This window comes from Lissotriton vulgaris, chromosome 8 (assembly GCF_964263255.1).
Source record: "Lissotriton vulgaris chromosome 8, aLisVul1.2, whole genome shotgun sequence".
Lineage (NCBI taxonomy): Eukaryota > Metazoa > Chordata > Amphibia > Caudata > Salamandridae > Lissotriton > Lissotriton vulgaris.
In genome coordinates, this window is record NC_141696.1 from 282709813 (window position 1) to 282734694 (window position 24882).

A 24882-nucleotide genomic window follows, 5' to 3' on the forward strand; every position below is an offset into this window, starting at 1 on the left:
TTTCGGGGTTTAGCACCCCTTCGTCAGGGGTCTGTTAAGGAAAGAAAGAGAAAGGAAACGCTATTACTTAGGATGCCTCGGGGGCTATTTAGACTATACACCTTGGAAATGCGCAAGATTTCTTACCAAGACCGAGACATTATTCGATCGAAAATCGAGTGTTGTGTATCGTAGTAAACAGAAAATCTGAGAAGTAAATGAGACATAAGGAGATTCCTTAATGCATGCATATTGCGATTATTCAGAGAAATGAATGATACTGTGACTTAAAAATAATAATTTACCTGTGTACTGATTACGGGCTTTCTGTCAAACAAAGATGCATATTCGGGGGTATTAAATTAAATTCGATCTACACATAACATTTATATGCGTGTTGCACAAATGCTTTAAAATACATTTTTAAGATGAACCTAAACGCTCACCTGTGGAATGTTCTTACTGCGGCTATTCAAGTCTATGAAAATAATAATAATACGTAGTTTTAGTGTTATTGGGCATACTGGTATGGAGCCGCTAGGATCTTGTGCCTGAATCCGAAAAAAATATTTACCTGCGAGCCTTCACATAAACGTAGAAGGTCTCGCTTGTCAGTGCGTCTTGTTAACTAAAAAGACGAAAGAAAGACGGAAAAGGGCGGATGAACGCTATGTCCAACTGACGATATTAACTCAGTTACTCTCGTGAATCACGAGTTCAAAAATAACATTTGAGTATTATTCCTTACGGAAACGGTCGTTACCCGTGGCATAAACGGCGTTCCTGCCCGAATGTTGTTTAGATTCAACTGCGAGTTACCATAGTCCCTTATCAGTGTTTACTGAGGGATGTCAGAAATAAAAAATAGACTATTGTTCCTTTGAAAACGGCCGCCATTACTGAAAGGAAAGTGTGCCTCACTAGTATCAATATTAATTGAAGAGGTTCACATTGTGAATTGAAGATTTACATAATCCATTTTCAGGGATTTTTGAGAAATAAAAGAGAAAGCAAAGCGTAGGGAAATAAAGGAAAGAAAGATATTCAATTTTCAGCCCGTGAGTAAAACATTTATGAATGCATTAACGTCGCTCTAGCAAATAAATGCATCAACGAATCACCTTGTTAAGTATTTTGTTGGTGTGAAAAGAAAAGACATGTTTATGCCTGCCTATTTACATTCTTCAGTACATTGTGTGTGCTGATATGCTCGTGTAGCCATGTATACTTGTGTTAGTGTGTCAGTATCCCTGTGTATTTGGAACCCCGGGGGATCAGGTAGCCTGTTGCTGCAATTTTTTACAGTATAGTGGTCTTTTAGAGGAAGCATACCATTTCCATTTTGTCGTTAAGACCATTCGGAGCCAGTGTCTGTAATTTACGTATCCAGAAAGTTTCTCTCTGGAGAAGGATTTTGGCATTATCTAATCCCAAGCGCTGTGGAACTAACTCTATTACTTGGAATCGCAATTGAGCTATGGTGTGCCCCATTTCAATCCAATGTTTCGCAAGTGGAGATGTCAGATTTTTGTTGCGAATCCGGCTCTTGTGCTCAGATAAGCGTATTTTCAATTTGCGGTCCGTTTTGCCGATGTATAGTAATCCGCAAGGACATTTTATTGAATATACTACGTGTTCAGCATTGCAATTTGTAGAATGTCTTAGTTGAATTTTTTCCCCTGTTCGTGGATGTGATAACACATCTCCGGTTATCACGTTATTGCAATTTTTGCAATTGTAGCATCTTGTGATCCGTTTGTGGATTACTGCGTATTGCTTTTCCTCATAAGGTGTATTAAGAAGTTCCTTTAGATTTCGTGCTCTTTTGTAAGCAAACAATGGCTTGTTGGTGAATAATGTTCCAAAATCATTTTCTGCTTGCAAAATCTCCCATCTTTTTTGTATGATCCTTTTTATATCCCTTGATGCTGTGGAATATTTGGATACAAAAACCATCCTTTTATTCGAGACTTTTTCTTTTTTCTCCAACAACTTGGTTCTATGTATTGTCTTGATTTTGTCAATGTGTACATCTAGTAATTTTTCTGGGTATCCCCTGTCAAGGAATCGTTGTTTTTGATGCTCTAGACTCTTCATACATTGCGCATCATTAGATGATATCCTCTTAATTCTCATGAATTGAGATATAGGAAGATTGTTAATCAGATTAGCAGGATGAAAGCTTCCATATGCTAACGCTGTATTTTTGTCTGTGGATTTTTTGTATAATCTGGTGTGAATTGCATTTCCAGTTTTTTCAATCAACACGTCCAGGAACGGTATGGACGTAGTGCTAAACTGGCTTGTGAATTGTATCCTTGGATTGACTAGATTCAGACTTGCTATGTTTCGCTTTAGTTCTGTGTCTGATTTCTTCCATATTATGAAGATTTCATCAATATATCGTTTGTAATATAAGATGCCTTCCTGCCAGGTGCATTCCTCAAGAATATAATCCGATTCAAACTTGGCCATGAATATATTAGCATATATACATGCCCCGGGAAAACCCATGGCTGTACCGCTGAGTCGAATATAATATTCCTGTTGCCATGTAAAGTAACTGTTGTTTAAACAGAATTCTAGGAGTTGCATGATCAGAATTTTGGTTTCCATAGGTTTATCTGTGGTCAACAGGGCCCATTCCATTGCCTCCATTCCTAGTTTATGGGGAATTGACGTATATAATGATACTACGTCGATCGTGCATAGTGTTAAATCCATGTTTTCCTCCAAGTTTATCGTTGCTAGACTTCTCAAATAATCAGATGTGTCTTCCAGATATGTCGACCAGTTGTGGATGAATTCTTGCATATGTGCATCGATGAAGATACCTATGTTTTCAAAGATTGACGAACAACCAGACACAATGGGTCTGATTGGGGGATTGTGAAGTTGTTTATGCACTTTAGGCAAAAAGTAGATTTTAGGTGTTCTCGGGTATATTTGTCTCAAATATCTCTTGATTGTATTGTTTATCCAGTTGAGTTCCTCCGCTTTATCCAATATTTTGTCCAGGGTCTGTGAGATTTCATTTGTGGGATCATGATCAAGCTTGGCATAAATTTCATTGTCTTGGACATGTTCATAACCCTTTTGGATATAAAACTCTGAGTCCATAATGACAAGTCCTCCTCCTTTATCCGCCTTCTGGATAACGATTGTTTTGTTGTTAGCCAAGGATCGTATTGCACTGTGTTCTGCTCGTGTCAAGTTCTTTAGATTGCTTTTGTACTGTATTCTGCTCATGTCCGCCTTTACCAGAGTTTCAAATGTGTCCAGACTTTTATGAGACACTGGGGCCATGAAATTGCTTTTAGGTTTGAATTGCTCTATGGTGTTCTCCGATTACTCAATCGGATTTAGAATAGTGAAGAAATATTTCAACCGTAATATCCTCATAAATTTTAAGAATGTCACTTCAGTTTCAAGCTCATTTGTACAGTAAGTGCTAACAAAAGTTGGTCCTTTGTTTAACAATTTTTCTTCAAATTTGGACAACGGGTATTTCGAAATGTTTATCACTAGGTTTTGCTCTGACTCCGTAGTCCTGTCTTCTTGGCTTGTTCCTTCTCCTTTTCCTTTGCCCTTTCCTCTTCGCGTTTTTTGTCGCTGGTTTGTGATGTTTCCTGATCTGGAGGTTTTTTGGAGGGCAAGCCCTTTTCTAAAAAAGAAGGGTCCGATGATGATGTTGATGCCAAATCTATTGTTGTGATTTTTTGGGATTCTTTCATATGAGATTGTTTCTGGACTAGAGGTTGTCTCGAAGTACTGGCGTCACTATCCGATACAACGCTTTCTTGGGACGAAGTTGTTTGCTGTTTTTTCCCAGTGTATCGTCTTGTGGCATATACTTCAGCCCAAGTATAGGCTTCATTCAATTTATAATCAATTGTATCGCGTTTAAACTTACGCAATTTTGTCTCCTGTAAATCCGTCCCATATTTTTCCAACTTTATTTCTATGTCTTCTAGGTATTTGTTCCATGGTTCTTCTTCCATTCTAGTGGACAATTCTTTTTTTACGTTGAATATCTCCTCCTCCAAATCTCTTATTGTTTTTGCCAATTCTTCTATGAGCAAGAGAATCAGGTCCAGAGAACATTTGATTAATATTTCAAACCATTTCTCCATAAATTTCGGGTTGTTATTCAATCTGTAGAGCATGGGTCGCATGGCTAGTCTGAGGCCTCTCGGGATTCGTTTAACACGGTGATACTGGATGAGGGTTGATGCGTGCAAACGTTGGTTTAGTTCTCGTTTTGATAAGTACTCCAGTTGTTTGAGCTGTTGTACTATAGAGCCTCCTTGTGCATCCAAAGATTTGGTTTCCTTAATCAATTTGTAAATCTGGGTCGCCTCGTCCGCTGTGTATACCTTAATATTCGCTCTATTATCTGTAATTGCTGCAATTGTGTCGGACGACATCTTGTCAGTGGTGCTAATACCTGTTTGTGCAGTAACGTGTAAACAAATGTATAGATGTAGGTATTGCACTCTGTTTTTAGTGTAGCTTAGTAGTTTGTTTGGTAAGTGTGCTGCGCCTGATCAGTCCCTGCTAACTGTATCAAACAATGTATGTGGCCTGGTATCGCTAGATATCCAGGACTCAAGCGCGCACTACATAAATGAACAAATTTTCCAATAGAACATTTAGCAAAAGCACTTTTTATCAGTACATCATCAAATCTTTTCAATCCAGTATGTATTCAGTTTATACAATCATTTCAAAAGATAAGATATACAAAACATTATTACATATGCACATTATTCACAAAAAACAACTTGCTCTGAAAATCCAATGCATTTCGGGGTTTAGCGCCCCTTCGTCAGGGGTCTGTTAAGGAAAGAAAGAGAAAGGAAACGCTATTACTTAGGATGCCTCGGGGGCTATTTAGACTATACACCTTGGAAATGCGCAAGATTTCTTACCAAGATCGAGACATTATTCGATTGAAAATCGAGTGATGTGTATCGTAGTAAACAGAAAATCTGAGAAGTAAATGAGACATAAGGAGATTCCTTAATGCATGCATATTGCGATTATTCAGAGAAATGAATGATACTGTGACTTAAAAATAATAATTTACCTGTGTACTGATTACGGGCTTTCTGTCAAACAAAGATGCATATTCGGGGGTATTAAATTAAATTCGATCTACACATAACATTTATATGTGTGTTGCACAAATGCTTTAAAAGAAATTTTTAAGATGAATCTAAACGCTCACCTGTGGAATGTTCTTACTGCGGCTATTCAAGTCTATGAAAATAATAATAATACGTCGTTTTAGTGTTATTGGGCATACTGATATGGAGCCGCTAGGATCTTGTGCCTGAATCCGAAAAAAATATTTACCTGCGAGCCTTCACATAAACGTAGACGGTCTCGCTTGTCAGTGCGTCTTGTTAACTAAAAAGACGAAAGAAAGACAGAAAAGGGCGGATGAACGATATGTTCAACTGACAATATTAACTCAGTTACTCTCGTGAATCACGAGTTCAAAAATAACATTTGAGTATTATTCCTTACCGAAACGGTCGTTACCGGTGGCATAAATGGCGTTCCTGCCCGAATGTTGTTTAGATTCAACTGCGAGTTACCATAGTCCCTTATCAGTGTTTACTGAGGGATGTCAGAAATAAAAGATAGACTATTGTTCCTTTGAAAACGGCCGCCATTACTGAAAGGAAAGTGTGCCTCACTAGTATCAATATTAATTGAAGAGGTTCACATTGTGAATTGAAGATTTACATAATCCATTTTTAGGGATTTTTGAAAAATAAAAGAGAAAGCAAAGCGTAGGGAAATAAAGGAAAGAAAGATATTCAATTTTCAGCCCGTGAGTTAAACATTTATGATTGCATTGACGTCGCTCTAGCAAATAAATGCATCAACGAATCACCTTGTTAAATATTTTGTTGGTGTGAAAAGAAAAGACATGTTTATGCCTGCCTATTTACATTCTTCAGTATATTGTGTGTGCTGATATGTGCGTGTAGCCATGTATACTTGTGTTAGTGTGTCTGTATCCCTGTGTATTTGGAACCCCGGGGGATCAGGTAGCCTGTTGCTGCAATTTTTTACAGTATAGTGGTCTTTTAGAGGAAGCATACCATTTCCATTTTGTCGTTAAGACCATTCGGAGCCAGTGTCTGTAATTTACGTATCCAGAAAGTTTCTCTCTGGAGAAGGATTTTGGCATTATCTAATCCCAAGCGCTGTGGAACTAACTCTATTACTTGGAATCGCAATTGAGCTATGGTGTGCCCCATTTCAATCCAATGTTTCGTAAGTGGAGATGTCAGATTTTTATTGCGAATCCGACTCTTGTGCTCAGATAAGCGTATTTTCAATTTGCGGTCCGTTTTGCCGATGTATAGTAATCCGCAAGGACATTTTATTGAATATACTACGTGTTCAGCATTGCAATTTGTAGAATGTCTTAGTTGAATTTTTTCCCCTGTTCGTGGATGTGATAACACATCTCCGGTTATCACGTTATTGCAATTTTTGCAATTGTAGCATCTTGTGGTCCGTTTGTGGATTACTGCGTATTGCTTTTCCTCTTAAGGTGTATTAAGAAGTTCCTTTAGATTTCGTGCTCTTTTGTAAGCAAACAATGGCTTGTTGGTGAATAATGTTCCAAAATCATTTTCTGCTTGCAAAATCTCCCATCTTTTTTGTATGATCCTTTTTATATCCCTTGATGCTGTGGAATATTTGGATACAAAAACCATCCTTTTATTCAAGACTTTTTCTTTTTTCTCCAACAACTTGGTTCTAGGTATTGTCTTGATTTTGTCAATGTGTGCATCTAGTAATTTTTCTGGGTATCCCCTGTCAAGGTATCGTTGTTTTTGATGCTCTAGACTCTTCATACATTGCGCATCATTGATTGAAAAAACTGGAAATGCAATTCACACCAGATTATACAAAAAATCCACAGACAAAAATACAGCGTTAGCATATGGAAGCTTTCCTCCTGCTAATCTGATTAACAATCTTCCTATATCTCAATTCATGAGAATTAAGAGGATATCATCTAATGATGCGCAATGTATGAAGAGTCTAGAGCATCAAAAACAAGGATACCTTGACAGGGGATACCCAGAAAAATTACTAGATGCACACGTTGACAAAATCAAGACAATACCTACAACCAAGTTGTTGGAGAAAAAGGAAAAAGTCTCGAATAAAAGGATGGTTTTTGTATCCAAATATTCCACAGCATCAAGGGATATAAAAAGGATCATACAAAAAAGATGGGAGATTTTGCAAGCAGAAAAGGATTTTGGAACATTATTCACCAACAAGCCATTGTTTGCTTACAAAAGAGCACGAAATCTAAAGGAACGTCTTAATACACCTTATGAGGAAAAGCAATACGCAGTAATCCACAAAGGGACCACAAGATGCTAAAATTGCAAAAAATGCAATAACGTGATAACCGGAGATGTGTTATCACATTCACGAACAGGGGAAAAAATTCAACTAAGACATTCTACAAATTGCAATGCTGAACACGTAGTATATTCAATAAAATGTCCTTGCGGATTACTATACATCGGCAAAACGGACCGCAAATTGAAAATACGCTTATCTGAGCACAAGAGTCGGATTTGCAACAAAAATCTGACATCTCCACTTGCAAAACATTGGATTGAAATGGGGCACACCATAGCTCAATTGCGATTCCAAGTAATAGAGTTAGTTCCACAGCGCTTGGGATTAGATAATGCCAAAATCCTTCTCCAGAGAGAAACTTTCTGGATACGTAAATTACAGACACTGGCTCCGAATGGTCTTAACGAAAATGGAAATGGTATGCTTCCTCTAAAAGACCACTATACTGTAAAAAATTGCAGCAACAGGCTACCTGATCCCCCGGGGTTCCAAATACACAGGGATACTGACACACTAACACAAGTATACATGGCTACACGCGCATATCAGCACACACAATGTACTGAAGAATGTAAATAGGCAGGCATAAACATGTCTTTTCTTTTCACACCAACAAAATACTTAACAAGGTGATTCGTTGATGCATTTATTTGCTAGAGCGACGTCAATGCATTCATAAATGTTTAACTCACGGGCTGAAAATTAAATATCTTTCTTTCCTTTATTTCCCTACGCTTTGCTTTCTCTTTTATTTTTCAAAAATCCCTGAAAATGGATTATGTAAATCTTCAATTCACAATCTGAACCTCTTCAATTAATATTGATACTAGTGAGGCACACTTTCCTTTCAGTAATGGCGGCCGTTTTCAAAGGAACAATAGTCTATCTTTTATTTCTGACATCCCTTAGTAAACACTGATAAGGGACTATGGTAACTCGCAGTTGAATCTAAACAACATTCGGGCAGGAACGCCGTTTATGCCACCGGTAACGACCGTTTCGGTAAGGAATAATACTCAAATGTTATTTTTGAACTCGTGATTCACGAGAGTAACTGAGTTAATATCGTCAGTTGAACATAGCGTTCATCCGCCCTTTTCCGTCTTTCTTTCGTCTTTTTAGTTAACAAGACGCACTGACAAGCGAGACCGTCTACGTTTATGTGAAGGCTCGCAGGTAAATATTTTTTTCGGATTCAGGCACAAGATCCTAGCGGCTCCATACCAGTATGCCCAATAACACTAAAACTACGTATTATTATTATTTTCATAGACTTGAATAGCCGCAGTAAGAACATTCCACAGGTGAGCGTTTAGGTTCATCTTAAAAATTTCTTTTAAAGCATTTGTGCAATACACATATAAATGTTATATGTAGATCGAATTTAATTTAATACCCCCGAATATGCATCTTTGTTTGACAGAAAGCCCGTAATCAGTACACAGGTAAATTATTATTTTTAAGTCACAGTATCATTCATTTCTCTGAATAATCGCAATATGCATGCATTAAGGAATCTCCTTATGTCTCATTTACTTCTCAGATTTTCTGTTTACTACGATACACAACACTCGATTTTCGATCGAATAATGTCTCGATCTTGGTAAGAAATCTTGCGCATTTCCAAGGTGTATAGTCTAAATAGCCCCCGAGGCATCCTAAGTAATAGCGTTTCCTTTCTCTTTCTTTCCTTAACAGACCCCTGACGAAGGGGTGCTAAACCCCGAAATGCATTGGTTTTTCAGAGCAAGTTGTTTTTTGTGAATAATGTGCATATGTAATAATGTTTTGTATATCTTATCTTTTGAAATGATTGTATAAACTGAATACATACTGGATTGAAAAGATTTGATGATATACTGATAAAAAGTGCTTTTGCTAAATGTTCTATTGGAAAATTTGTTCATTTATGTAGTGCGCGCTTGAGTCCTGGATATCTAGCGATACCAGGCCACATACATTGTTTGATACAGTTAGCAGGGACTGATCAGGCGCAGCACACTTACCAAACAAACTACTAAGCTACACTAAAAACAGAGTGCAATACCTACATCTATACATTTGTTTACACGTTACTGCACAAACAGGTATTAGCACCACTGACAAGATGTCGTTCGACACAATTGCAGCAATTACAGATAATAGAGCGAATACTAAGGTATACACAGCGGACGATGCAACCCAGATTTACAAATTGATTAAGGAAACCAAATCTTTCGATGCACAAGGAGGCTCTATAGTACAACAGCTCAAACAACTGGAGTACTTATCAAAACGAGAACTAAACCAACGTTTGCACGCATCAACCCTCATCCAGTATCACCGTGTTAGACGAATCCCGAGAGGCCTCAGACTAGCCATAAGACCCATGCTCTACAGATTGAATAACAACCCGCAATTTATGAAGAAATGGTTTGAAATATTAAACAAATGTTCTCTGGACCTGATTCTCTTGCTCATAGAAGAATTGGCAAAAACAATAAGAGATTTGGAGGAGGAGATATTCAACGTAAAAAAAGAATTATCCACTAGAATGGAAGAAGAACCATGGAACAAATACCTAGAAGACATAGAAATAAAGTTGGAAAAATATGGGAAGGAATTACAGGAGACAAAATTGCGTAAGTTTAAACGCGATACAATTGATTATAAATTGAATGAAGCCTATACTTGGGCTGAAGTATATGCCACAAGACGATACACTGGGAAAAAACAGCAAACAACTTCGTCCCAAGAAAGCGTTGTATCGGATAGTGACGCCAGTACTTCGAGACAACCTCTAGTCCAGAAACAATCTCATATGAAAGAATCCCAAAAAATCACAACAATAGATTTGGCATCAACATCATCATCGGACCCTTCTTTTTTAGAAAAGGACTTGCCCTCCAACAAACCTCCAGATCAGGAAACATCACAAACCAGCGACTAAAAACGCGAAGAGGAAAGGGCAAAGGAAAAGGAGAAGGAACAAGCCAAGAAGACAGGACTACGGAGTCAGAGCAAAACCTAGTGATACACATTTCGAAATACCCGTTGTCCAAATTTGAAGAAAAATTCTTAAACAAAGGACCAACTTTTGTTAGCACTTACCGTACAAATGAGCTTGAAACTGAAGTGGCATTCTTTAAATTTATGAGGATATTACGGTTGAAATATTTCTTCACTATTCTAAATCCGATCGAGTCAACGGAGAACACCATAGAGCAATTCAAACCTAAAAGCAATTTCATGACCCCAGTGTTTCATAAAAGTCTGGACACATTTGAAACTCTGGTAAAGGCGGACATGAGCAGCATACAGTACAAAAGAAATCTAAAGAACTTGACACAAGCAGAACACAGTGCAATACGAGCCTTGGCTAACAACAAAACAATTGTTATCCAGAAGACGGATAAAGGAGGAGGACTTGTCATTATGGACTCAGAGTTTTATATCCAAAAGGGTTATGAACATGTCCAAGACAATGAAATTTATGCCAAGCTTGATCATGATCCCACAAATGAAATCCCACAGACCCTGGACAAAATCTTGGATAAAGCGGAGGAACTCAACTGGATAAACAATACAACCAAGAGATATTTGAGACAAATATACCCGAGAAGACCTAAAATCTACTTTTTGCATACAGTGCAAAAACAACTTCACAATCCCCCAATCAGACCCATTGTGTCTGGTTGTTCGTCAATCTTCGAAAACATAGGTATCTTCATCGATGCACATATGCAAGAATTCATCCACAACTGTTCGACATATCTGGAAGACACATCTGATTTTTTGAGAAGTCTAGCAACGATAAACTTGGAGGAAAACATGGATTTAACACTATGCACGATCGACGTAGTATCATTATATACGTCAATTCCCCATAAACTAGGAATGGAGGCCATGGAATGGGCCCTGTTGACCACAGATAAACCTATGGAAACTAAAATTCTGATCATGCAACTCCTAGAATTCTGTTTAAACAACAGTTACTTTACATGGCAACAGGAATATTATATTCAACCCAGCGGTACAGGCATGAGTTTTCCCGGGGCATGTATATATGCTAATATATTCATGGCCAAGTTTGAATCGGATTATATTCTTGAGGACTGCACCTGGCAGGAAGGCATCTTATATTACAAACGATATATTGATGACATCTTCATAATATGGAAGAAATCAGACACAGAACTAAAGCGAAACATAGCAAGTCTGAATCTAGTCAATCCAAGGATACAATTCACAAGCCAGCTTAGCACTACGTCCATACCGTTCCTGGACGTGTTGATTGAAAAAACTGGAAATGCAATTCACATCAGATTATACAAAAAATCCACAGATAAAAATACAGCGTTAGCATATGGAAGCTTTCATCCTGCTAATCTGATTAACAATCTTCCTATATCTCAATTCATGAGAGGTAAGAGGATATCATCTAATGATGCGCAATGTATGAAGAGTCTAGAGCATCAAAAACAACGATACCTTGACAGGGGATACCCAGGAAAATTACTAGATGCACACATTGACAAAATCAAGACAATACCTAGAACCAAGTTGCTGGAGAAAAAAGAAAAAGTCTCGAATAAAAGGATGGTTTTTGTATCCAAATATTCCACAGCATCAAGGGATATAAAAAGGATCATACAAAAAAGATGGGAGATTTTGCAAGCAGAAAATGATTTTGGAACATAATTCACCAACAAGCCATTGTTTGCTTACAAAAGAGCACGAAATCTAAAGGAACTTCTTAATACACCTTATGAGGAAAAGCAATACGCAGTAATCCACAAAGGGACCACAAGATGCTACAATTGCAAAAATTGCAATAACGTGATAACCGGAGATGTGTTATCACATCCACGAACAGGGGAAAAAATTCAACTAAGACATTCTACAAATTGCAATGCTGAACACGTAGTATATTCAATAAAATGTCCTTGCGGATTACTATACATCGGCAAAACGGACCGCAAATTGAAAATACGCTTATCGGAGCACAAGAGTCAGATTCGCAACAAAAATCTGACATCTCCACTTGTGAAACATTGGATTGAAATGGGGCACACCATAGCTCAATTGCGATTCCAAGTAATAGAGTTAGTTCCACAGCGCTTGGGATTAGATAATGGCAAAATCCTTCTCCAGAGAGAAACTTTCTGGATACGTAAATTACAGATACTGGCTCCGAATGGTCTTAACGACAAAATGGAAATGGTATGCTTCCTCTAAAAGACCACTATACTGTATAAAATTGCAGCAACAAGCTACCTGATCCCCCGGGGTTCCAAATACACAGGGATACTGACACACTAACACAAGTATACATGGCTACACGCGCATATCAGCACACACAATGTACTGAAGAATGTAAATAGGCAGGCATAAACATGTCTTTTCTTTTCACACTAACAAAATACTTAACAAGGTGATTCGTTGATGCATTTATTTGCTAGAGCAACGTCAATGCATCCATAAATGTTTAACTCACAGGCTGAAAATTGAATATCTTTCTTTCCTTTATTTCCATACGCTTTGCTTTCTCTTTTATTTTTCAAAAATCCCTAAAAATGGATTATGTAAATCTTCAATTCACAATGTGAACCTCTTCAAATAATATTGATACTAGTGAGGCACACTTTCCTTTCAGTAATGGCGGTCGTTTTCAAAGGAACAATAGTCTATCTTTTATTTCTGACATCCCTCAGTAAACACTGATAAGGGACTATGGTAACTCGCAGTTGAATCTAAACAGCATTCGGGCAGGAACGCCGTTTATGCCACCGGTAACGACTGTTTCGGTAAGGAATAATACTCAAATGTTATTTTTGAACTCGTGATTCACGAGAGTAACTGAGTTAATATCGTCAGTTGAACATAGCGTTCATCCGCCCTTTTCCGTCTTTCTTTCGTCTTTTTAGTTAACAAGACGCACTGACAAGCGAGACCGTCTACGTTTATGTGAAGGCTCGCAGGTAAATATTTTTTTCGGATTCAGGCACAAGATCCTAGCGGCTCCATACCAGTATGCCCAATAACACTAAAACTACGTATTATTATTATTTTCATAGACTTGAATAGCCGCAGTAAGAACATTCCACAGGTGAGCGTTTAGGTTTATCTTAAAAATTTCTTTTAAAGCATTTGTGCAACACGCATACAAATGTTATGTGTAGATCGAATTTAATTTAATACCCCCGAATATGCATCTTTGTTTGACAGAAAGCCCGTAATCAGTACACAGGTAAATTATTATTTTTAAGTCACAGTATCATTCATTTCTCTGAATAACCGCAATATGCATGCATTAAGGAATCTCCTTATGTCTCATTTACTTCTCAGATTTTCCGTTTACTACGATACACAACACTCGATTTTCGATCGAATAATGTCTCGATCTTGGTAAGAAATCTTGCGCATTTCCAAGGTGTATAGTCTAAATAGCCACCGAGGCATCCTAAGTAATAGCGCTTCCTTTCTCTTTCTTTCCTTAACAGACCCCTGACGAACGGGTGCTAAACCCCGAAATGCATTGGGTTTTCAGAGCAAGTTGTTTTTTGTGAATAATGTGCATATGTAATAATGTTTTGTATATCTTATCTTTTGAAATGATTGTATAAACTGAATACATACTGGATTGAAAAGATTTGATGATATACTGATAAAAAGTGCTTTTGCTAAATGTTCTATTGGAAAATTAGTTCATTTATGTAGTGCGCGCTTGAGTCCTGGAAATCTAGCGATACCTGGCCACATACATTGTTTGATACAGTTAGCAGGGACTGATCAGGCGCAGCACACTTACCAAACAAACTACTAAGCTACACTAAAAACAGAGTGCAATACCTACATCTATACATAGGTTTACAAAGGCCTGTAGGAGATAACATGAATGATATGTCTTATGCTTATTAACAAAAACAAATCAGTATAGCTTCAGATACATCAAAGGGACGGCGCAATCAGGGATCTTTGTTATATGGTTATATTTGATTCTGAAAAGATGATTGTGGTAATATTTTGGCATCCCAAGTCAGATGGGTTTCCATGGAAATCTTCTCACAAGCTGGACACCAGGATCTTCTAATAAATACGATTCCTATAGCAGCATCCTGTTGTGAACCATCACACCCTGTGCATCCTGCCGATACCTGCTACTACAATGCAACTCTTCACAATAAAGAGCAATGCAGTGATTGTCTGGCTGTCTCTGGGTGTGGGATCACCATGTTCCAGCAGCGGCCTGGAAGCTGCGCTCTCTGGACCCTATTCAAGAGTTACATTTACACATGTAGATTTACAACCAGTAAATGTATTCTCACACTTTTGAGTAACATTACTACTTGTGGCTATTCACCATTATTAGTTTAAAGTTATTTAAAAGTGTAGACTTATATGTCCCCACCCCAAATACGGTGCCGGTTCACTATAATCACCACATTCAACCATAAGATGACTGCTTCTAATGGCTTTACAACCGTATTTGATGTTCTGCAGACGTGGCAGAGACCTCCGCAATTGGGGTGGATATCTCCCTATGGTAAAATATATGGAAATGTTTATTAACCTCTCAAAACAATTCGAAAGAATATTTGTATGTTAAATATTAATGTTAAATAAATCTATATGTTTAGTCTATATGTAAAATATTATAAACATAATGTAGCATTAATACTAATTCTAAATTTAAAATGTATTTTGAATATACTAAATTAAAATACTGTTCAAGTTTTAAGTTACAAAAATTGCCACCTAAATACATTTTTTTATTATGTATTAAAAATTATTAAAAGTGATGTATCCAAATAATCAAAAGTCATTTCATTTTTTTAAATAAATATTAGTCTCAGATTAATTATGAAATTTTAAAATGGTTAATTAAATATAAGCTATGCATTATTTATAAACTTTTTCAAACATTAAATAAAAATGATGTATATTTTTAAATAGTTTAAATAATTAAAGATGTTTAACATTAGTTATTATGGGGTTTTATAGTCCCCACATTAATTATTTCCTATGGGAGGATGTTGCACTACTTTTGGTTAGCCATGTGTGGTGCTAGAGTGTGTTTAGCATTGTTTTGGTTCATTTTTGGCTGTAGTAAGTATAGAAGGGCAGTTTGTGACTATGAATGGGCTTTCTCTTTCCTGAGTGAATGAATGTCGGCAGGGCCGGACTGGGAACCAAAACTGGTCCTGGCAAATTGCTCAGCAGGCACCCTCCCCGGGGGGTGTGGGGGTGCAGCCGAGCCAAAGCCGGTTTCGGCTGATTTTGTTACAGGGGCCGATATTGCAGCTATGCTGCAAAAGCGGCCCTGTAACACAACGGCCCCCCAAGGCCCAAAACTGGCCCCCACCATTGCGGCCCAACAGGAAAATGCCCGGTGCCCGCTACAGCCATTCCAACCCTGAATGTCAGTCCCTAAAACCCTTCTTAACCCTCTGTAAAAACATCCTTGCTCATCCTTGCTTCTCCAATAACCCCACGACTTCAGTCCTAAGTATTCCCCATCTTACAGCCACTCCCTATCATACTTTAAACTATAATGCATGCTTACGTGTGCATAGAGCTCCGCTGTTGGGATGGAGATCTCTGCACAGAAAAGATAGGAGGGGGGAGGCAAAGACCTCTGCATCTAGATATGTGAATGGTATTTTTTAGTAAGTTAATAGTACTATTGTATTAAAAATGCACTTGATGCATAGGGCCTCTGTCGATGGCTCTAACAGAGCCAGAATTGGTTCACACAGAAGCATAGTTTTAAAGTGTGTATTTCAGCAGTACACGAGCAGCTAAAATTCACTCACCACGGCACCCAAACTTCCCCTCATGTTTCTGTGAGTGCTCCCCTTAGCTGACAGGCTGCCTGCACAAGATGGTTGCCAGACGTGCATTACCTTGCTTAAAGTGAAATAAGCCTGATGGAGATTCCAGGCATAAAGAAACAGTGTTCATATCTAGCAACTATGTTTCCCTTTGTGGGCAAATCTAATCTATTTTCTGGCTCTTGGATCAAACTACATGACACATGAGGGAAAAGCTTCACAATGTAAGCAGTAAAGTGCATGGGAGCACTTTAAAGTGAAGCGAGTGACCCGGGAGCACTTTACAACTATATAGCCCTTTGAATTAAAAAACAAAAAGGGAATTAAATTATTGTGTTTGTGAACTACTTCTGGGTTCACATCTGTGAAATGCCATTAGCTGATACCTCCGCTGATTGGCAGCCCTGTTACTCATCCCCAAAGCCAACTGAGAAACTGTAGCCAATGGCTGAAGGGGGCTTTCCAACAGCCCTTTTCTGGAGCTAAGTGTATGTGTATGTTTTGTATGTTGTGTGTTGTGTGCGATTACATGAGCTCTAGTCTGACAGCTAAGAAGATGACTGCAAAGGAAAACTAAAAAGGGTCTTGGGAATTGGAGTAAAAGTTCTATTTTAACTCTTCACTGTTTGGTATATTTGCAAGGAAAGACAACTGTGTAATAGGACAACTTCATCTCCTCTTAAAGCAGCTTTCGTTTGTAAACAGTTAATGAAATCTGATAACAATTACAGCATTATTAACTAATCATAACACACTTATAGGATATGCCACCTCCAGTATAATAATGGGAGGGTTACAAAATGGAGAAACAACAGCTTGAAGTAATTCTTAAGACATGCCCACAGTAACCACCACCTCAACTTATGTATTAAGGCTTCTAATGGGGGTAAAATGTCTGAACTCCAACAGCTTATGCCATACAGGCACACCAACCGGTCAACAGAATTGTTGGCTAGTGCCAACAATATATGGTGCCATAAATTAACATGGCCACAACTATATCTTTATAAGGTTTTCCTAGCGGCCCCAACCAATATCCTCCATATCACATTGGGAATATATTTGCTGTACCTAGCACACAAGACAGCTTCTATGTATTCATTTTCATCTTTATTTCGGTTCAAAGAACCATAAAAGATCATAAAACACTATCACAATAAAACACACTTGTTAAATAGACTGTAAATTATTGATAGTAACGTTGGATGTAAAATGTAGGATGCTAAGTACAGTTCCATCATGGGCTAATGTCCAAATTTAAAAGGGTCCCTCATCACTATCTACATTTATAAGTTAGTTAAGTAAAGTGCATGTCAGTTATAAAATGTTTAAGCAGTTGACATAATTTGGTTTCGTTAAAATGATATTAAAAGTCTTTTCATAAAAGATCAAGTTTATCATCATTGATATTAGCGCCAATTTTAGCATATAAAAGTATACATGTGACTCTAGGAAAGCTGGGACATAAATATTATACAAACATTAAAACAGTAACCCTCTCTTTTTCGTAAATAACCCACTGTAAGTAAAAATCTGCTGACACCGAATACAATAAGTCATGAGCTACCTGTTTTAAGTATTCTTAGAGCCTCCAGATATTTCCTAGTCATCAATCTCAGACACAGCGGCGTTATCCTCTTCCTTCTGGGGGTGGCATATGCTGGACAAAAAACTAAACTATGTACAATGTCTTCCTTCGATTCTGACGAACATAGAGTGCATTTGGATCTCGGCTCCGCTGCTTCCTGAGATGACCACTTGGTGATGGTTGAATTAATCAGGAGGGTCTCATATCTGAATTTCAGAGAAAGGGTTTTGGCTAGCTGGGGTTTTATTTAATCCAAGAATGGTTAAAAGCTAGAAATTGTGTGGTAAGTCTTCCCACTGTACAAGTTAATATGAGCCAGGGGAAAGTGAGTTCACCATCCAAATCATTAGCTCTCTAAAACTTTGTATATATATATATTTATGTGTGAACAAGGGTGATTCAGCCCGAAACGCGTAGCTGTTGTTTGTGGTAAAATAAAAACATCGTTCCTGCACCTGGTGGTCCGTCTCCTTCGTCGCCGGCGTGGCATGCTTGCTTGCTGGAAGTTGAGAGGAGCTGATTTGTTCATATATATTTACATATGTAATTCTTTGGTGGTTCAAATTCTAACCCAGTAAATCAGAGGTCTCAATGTTGATAGATGCTCCAATTTCTTGATGCTAATGTCATAAGATAAAGGAATCAATAGGGTGTGTTGGGGTAGCACTGTAAGCATCTGCATAGCTTTGCTTGCAGCAGCTATTAATCGGTTAAGCTTATCTGTATCAAATAAAGACTTGGTAACATACCAGTAATCTTCATTACTCCGAGTCCTTGTCTTCCTTACAGTACTTAGAATTTGAGGCGTGCCTTATAATCTACACAGCGCTTACCTAGCCCAACTAAATGAGTGCCCACACTGTCCACTCTTAGCCCTGCTATCTGCCACTGGCACCTAGGAATGGAATGAAAAAGAAACACGTCCTGAATAACAGGCTAAAAATCAATTGGGGGTCTCATTTAAAAAATTTTGATGCATGGCAGCACATCAAGCCTTCCTGCTGCACTGCTGTGTGTCAAAAGAAAAGGGCAGGAATGTGCTGTATCTACAAGACATGGTACATTCCTGTCCGTTTCTCCTTTGCGGTCTCACAAGGGGATGCCATGCACCGATGCAAGCACCCTTGCACCATGGTGCATGTGTGTCTGTGTTGTAGGGATCATCATTTTTGCAAAGGAAGGGACACCTTCCTGCACAAAAACAATCACAGGAGATGTTTTCCTCTTTCTATGTGTGCTTCAGAATGCAGTAAATTAATCAATCGGAGAAGCACTCCTAATTTATCTTCAATATATAGGAACAATCTAAACCTTTTATTGAAGTGTGCTGCAGTGGTGGCACATTTGTCCAAACCATGCCTTGAATCAAACCACCCTAACACGAGTCACTGGCGACTCAGCCACTACGCACTGTTGCTAATGTGAGTTACCAACAAAATTGCATTTCAATAAACAAATAACTGTTTTATACAGTGTTAAATACATGACACTTATTCTGCACTCACACATCTAAACACAACAATCTTGAAAAGCTTCTACATCAGCTTTACTTTTTTTCAAATGAATTCACCACATAAACAATAACAATATATGTAAAAAACATGATTTGTTCAACAGGAGGAAAACAAGGAGAAGCCGCAAAAAAAGCGCACTTAAGGAGTCAGAAACAAACCTTGTCGTAAACATATCTTCTACAGAACTTACTCCGCACCAAACAAAGTATTGAATAAAGGGTTGGGTTTTGTCTCAACATATGACATCAATCTTTTAGAATGCGAGGTATCTTTATTTAAGTTCATGAGGGTGCTGAGATTGAGACATTTTTTTACCAATGTACTTCCAAGTAGATCAGGAGACGTGAAAACTGAATTTTTGGAGTTTCAAACAAAATCAAAAATTTTAGCACCAGTATCTCATAAGGTCTTGGATTCTTTTGAGAATTTAGTCCAAAAAGATTTTACAAGGATGAAGATCCAGGAAGAAAAATCTTTCCATTCAAGACAGAAACAGACTTCAATCTGTACAGAATATTTACAATCTAGTCATTCAAGAAGCAGACAAGGGAGGCGCGATAGTGGTCATGGATCAACCGTTCTACATGGATAAAGTCAACAGACACGTTGCGGATCTACTTACATATCTTCCATTAGAGAATGACCCAACAAGTGAATTGAGTAAACACTTCAAACCATTCTTGAACATGCTTATGAGATGGGATCTATCTCAATTGAGGATCCACTTACATATCTTCCATTAGAGAATGACCCAGTGAGTGAATTGAGTAAAATACTTCAAACCATTCTTGAAAATGCTTATGAGATGGGATCTATCTCAGCTTCCACCAAACAGTATATGACCGTTGAACATCCCAGGAGGCCAGGATAATTATTTACTCCCGAAGATACATAAAAACCTTCACAATACCCCGATGAGGTCGATTGACACAGGATGTGGGACCATTCTTTAACCTTTGGGTCAGTACATAGATTATTGTCTTCAACCTTTCATCCACCAATGGACTTCATAAGTCAAAGACACAAAATATTTCCTATTGAAATTGGATTCTGTTAAATTGGAAAGAAATACGATTTTGTGTACAGTAGACGTGAAATCTCTGTATAGATCGATTCCACATATAGCTGGCATGGAAGCTGTAGAATGGGCATTGTTACGTCAATCTACCATAACGTTTTTTTACTTGAACTTTTACATTTTTGCCTCTACCACAGTTATTTTCAATAGGATGAACACTTCTTTTTACAGCAGACTGGTACTTCTATGGGTTTTGCAGGGGTGCCTGCATACACCAATACCTTTATGGCCAAATCTGAGTCAGATGTTATCTGTAGTGAGTGTGGATGGAAAGACCACCTACTGCTATATTGTAGGTATATTGATGATATTGTCATGCTGTGGACGAACAACAGAGAAAAACTTGAACAAAAATGTTTGCAATGGAATAGATACGATGATCAAATTCAGTTCACACAAAGATATCTTTTTTGGATGTTGGTATCACCCTGGAGGGATTGGAAATCCATACTGAAGTCTTCAGGAAGGAAACAGATGTAAATAATGCACTGTGATTTTAGGGCTTTCACCCGCAAAATCTCAAGAATAATCTACCATTTTCACAGTTCTTGCGAATTAAAAGGATATGTTCAGAACCAAGCGACCTAGACAACCATTTAAATTTCCAACAACAGAAATATCTAGAGAGGGGTTACCCGAAAGAAGTTCTGGAGAATGCAAAAGATCGCATTTTAAAGTATGATCGCAGAGATCTGTTGAAACAAAAACCTAAGAAACGAGCAGAGAGACAAGTGTTTGTTTCCAAATTTTCCACAAGTTTCCAGAAGATTAAGAATATCATCAATCACCGTTGGGAACTACTTCAAAATGAGGCAGATTTTCAGGACATCTTCAGACACAAACCATTGTTTGCTTTCACTCGGTCAAGAAATCTAAAAGAGATTCTGATGACTTCTCCAAGAAAAAATGAGCAAGATTTCAAAGGAATGAAAACATTTTCAAATTGCGTACACTGCAATAATGTAATTTGTGGAGTTACGTTGCATCATCCACAAACAGGAGAGTCTATTAAATTGTTTCCAAACTCAGATTGCAATACTAACAACTTCATTTACTACATAAAATGCCCCTGTGGAAAGTTATATGTAGGCAAAACTGAGCGAAAGTAAAAATTTTGAAAATCAGAGCATAAAAGTACTATAAGGACTCAAAATAAAAACAGCATTCTAGCTGTACATTGGATAGAGGCCAGACATAGCATAGCTCAAATGCAGTTTTCCATGATAGAGAGAGTTGAAAAATATCCGGGCATGGATCTGACCAGATCCCTGCTCCAAAGGTAAACATACGGGATCAAAATTAGACACTCAGAATCCAAAAGGTTTGAATGAGAAAATTGATTAAGCACGTTTCTTATGAACAAACAATTGTATCACCAATGTTTAGGTTCTCTGTGGTATTGTAACACTACGTTGGTACATGGATCCAGAAAATCAGATGTGACTATGGTTTTATTCTTCTTCATCTTGATTTTATTTTATTTTTGAGCACTTTTTCAATTTTAAGTTTATTTTGATTTCACCTGGTTGTACTTAAGACTTACAGCAGTGGAAGTGAAGGTTCTTGAAGAAGTAGTTTCACCTTTAGTTTAGCAAGGTTTTTTTAACAGGAGAGCGATTTTCGTGATGTATTTGAGAAGCCAGTATATTAATACAACAGTGTGGACATTTTATCTGGTTGTTGCACGTAAATTATATTTTTTTGAGAGCCAGGTATAGGCACTCCATGATGGCGGCCGTTACTGTGAGTTTTAGTCTGTTGTTTGTTTTGAGCCAGTAGCGGTGAAGTGTTTCCAGGAGGAGCGCGTTCATATATGTGGCGGCTGAGACAAGTCGTCCCATCGATTTCGAAGCTTTTGGCAGTGTTCATTGAGATTTTTGGAAGACCGGGCATCAGTGAGTTTAAGGTGAGAGCGAACCAGGTGCTTCAAGCTGTTTGCTCGAGGAAGATGTGTCGTTCTGTTTAAACATCTTGCATCATTATTTTTTTCAGATAGATTCCTTGTGAAAGCTGACAGTTTGTCATGGTGTTCTACATATAACAGATGCTTTGGGGAGGTAGGTGTTGTTGCTGGGGGGTTTGAATTAGTAGTTGGTGAAGAGCGTTGAAGGTTTGAAAATTCAAAGCGTTCTGTCTTTCTGTTTGATGATTGTAGAGTCAAGCAGAGTTAAGGAACACCATTTCCAATATAAGTAGTACTGGTATATTGCTTGAGAGAATGCTTACTTAGTGGTGGAGGGGCCACTTATGTTACATAGATGATTTTCAGGATTTCATCCTTGGTTTTATTTTTATTTTTGTTTGATCACTTTTTTATTACTGTTTTATTTATGACCATGTTGTAACAGAGAATTTCCCAGGTGCAAACAATTGGTGAAAAAGTTTTTTCACATGTATCTTCATATTCAAATCAGATGCTTTCATGTTTGTGTTAAGAATTGTTTATGTTTTCGTGTAATTTTTCAAAAAGTCTTAATGTTTTTCATTTTATATGCATTTTGTAGATCCAAGGCCCCCGAAGAGGGGCCTGTTTGGCCCGAAATCCATTGGGCATACACAGAAAGATTATAATAACTCTGGAATGTTGAAAAAATCATGTTTATATATATATTGTTATTGTTTTTGTGGTTAATTAATTTGAACAAAAGTAAAGCTGATGTAGAAGCTTTACAAGATTGTTGTGTTTATGTGTGTGAGTGCAGGATAAGTGTAATGTATTTTAACACTGTATAAAACAGTTCTTTGTTTATTGCAATGCAATTTCATTGGTAACTCACATTAGCAACAGTGCGTAGTGGCCGAGTTGCAGTGACTCATGTTAGGGTGGTTTGCTTCAGAATGGAGCACATATAGAAAAAAGAATAAAAGGAGAATTAAAGGAATTTCAACCTCCTTGCACCTCCCTTATGCCACCCCCGGGGAGGCATAGGAATCTGACGCATTTCCAGGTTTACAAAACTTTGTAAATCTGGGCATGCATTAGGTTCCATAGATGTTGCATGGGAACACCCACAGCAACACCCATTGAACACCCCTTTCCCTTAGACTAATGTGTGAAAGAGGGCCATATTTAAAAGGCTATGAAAAGCCAAGCAGGGTGGCTTAACGTGGCCTTGTAAATATTGGCAGGCACACTGCGCCACCAGTACATCAAAAAAGTAACCCGCCGGTGGTGTAATGGGCTTGTAAATAAGCCCCTGGGACTCTAGTTGCCAGAGTTATGCATTCTGTCCAAGTCAGGGTAAGCTAGATACACACTGAAAGTTGATGTGTGCTCACCCTCTGGTAGCCTGGCACAGAGCAGTCAGGCTTATCTAAAGAGGCAATGTGTAAAGTTCTTTTGCAACACACACTCACACACACACAGAGTAACACAGTGAAAAAGCAACATAATACTCCACACAGGTTTAGTACAATAAAGAATAGAACCAGAGATATGAATGTTTAAAGAATAAAACTAAATTAGTGCTTAGAAGTCAATAGCACTAAGAGGTTACTTGAGTTTGCGCTAAACCAGGGAAAATTCAAACTTCAGGCTGACCACGATGGAGGGCAGACAGGCTACAGGACTCATGCTGCCTTGGATGGAGCAAGCGTCGACATCGAAGACAATATGTGGGGAGTAGGAGAAAGGTGCTGCATCTATGTCGATCCCATGGATGGAGGCGAAGCTTCGGTGCCGATCCGTGCTTTCGATGAAGGCTTTGGTGCCGAACCCCTATAGGATGCACGGGGTAAGCCAGCAAGCCCTTGGAGCCACTCCGGGTTCAAGTGAGATGGCTCCAGTCCTTGTCCTCAGCAGAGCAGAGATTAGCAAGCAGCAGAGCAGCTCAGCAAAGCAAAAAGCAGTTCCCTCAGAGCAGACAAAGTGGTAATCCTTGTAGCACAGCAGTCTTTACTCCTGGCAGAGTTCTTCACAGGTACAGTAGTGTACTGTCTTGGTAGAGTCGAACCCCAGTACTTATACCCAATGTGCCTTTGAAGTGGGGGTGACATCAAAGCAGGTACTTGAAGAGCACGGGTCCCATTTCATCCCAGCCCTGTCTGCCAGCTATCTGTTGGTGGTAGTCAGCTCTTTGTGTGGGACATGGAACTCTGCCTATTAAGGTGTAAGTGTCAGCACCCCCTCCCTCTTCCTGCCCAGGGAGAGCTATCAGAATGTAGATGAATGCAGATGAGTTCTCTGTCACACCCAACCTTCCTGTGTTTGTGGCTGCCTAGAGGGAATGCACAAAGTGCAGCAGTTAACCACCTCAGACGTGTATTGGAGACAGGCTGCAGACACACAGAGCTAAGGTAAGAGAAGAGAATGGTTCACTTTCTAAAAGTGGCATTTCTTAAATTGTAATGTTACATCCATTAATTGAAGAGAGGATGGATTCAAAGCATCATCTTGGCCAAAATGGCAGAACCAGAAACACCTGAACCTGGTAATCCTGAATTGTTCTCAGGACCCAGATGATCAAAGGAAATGGAGGCAATGCATTAAGTGGACCATTGGGC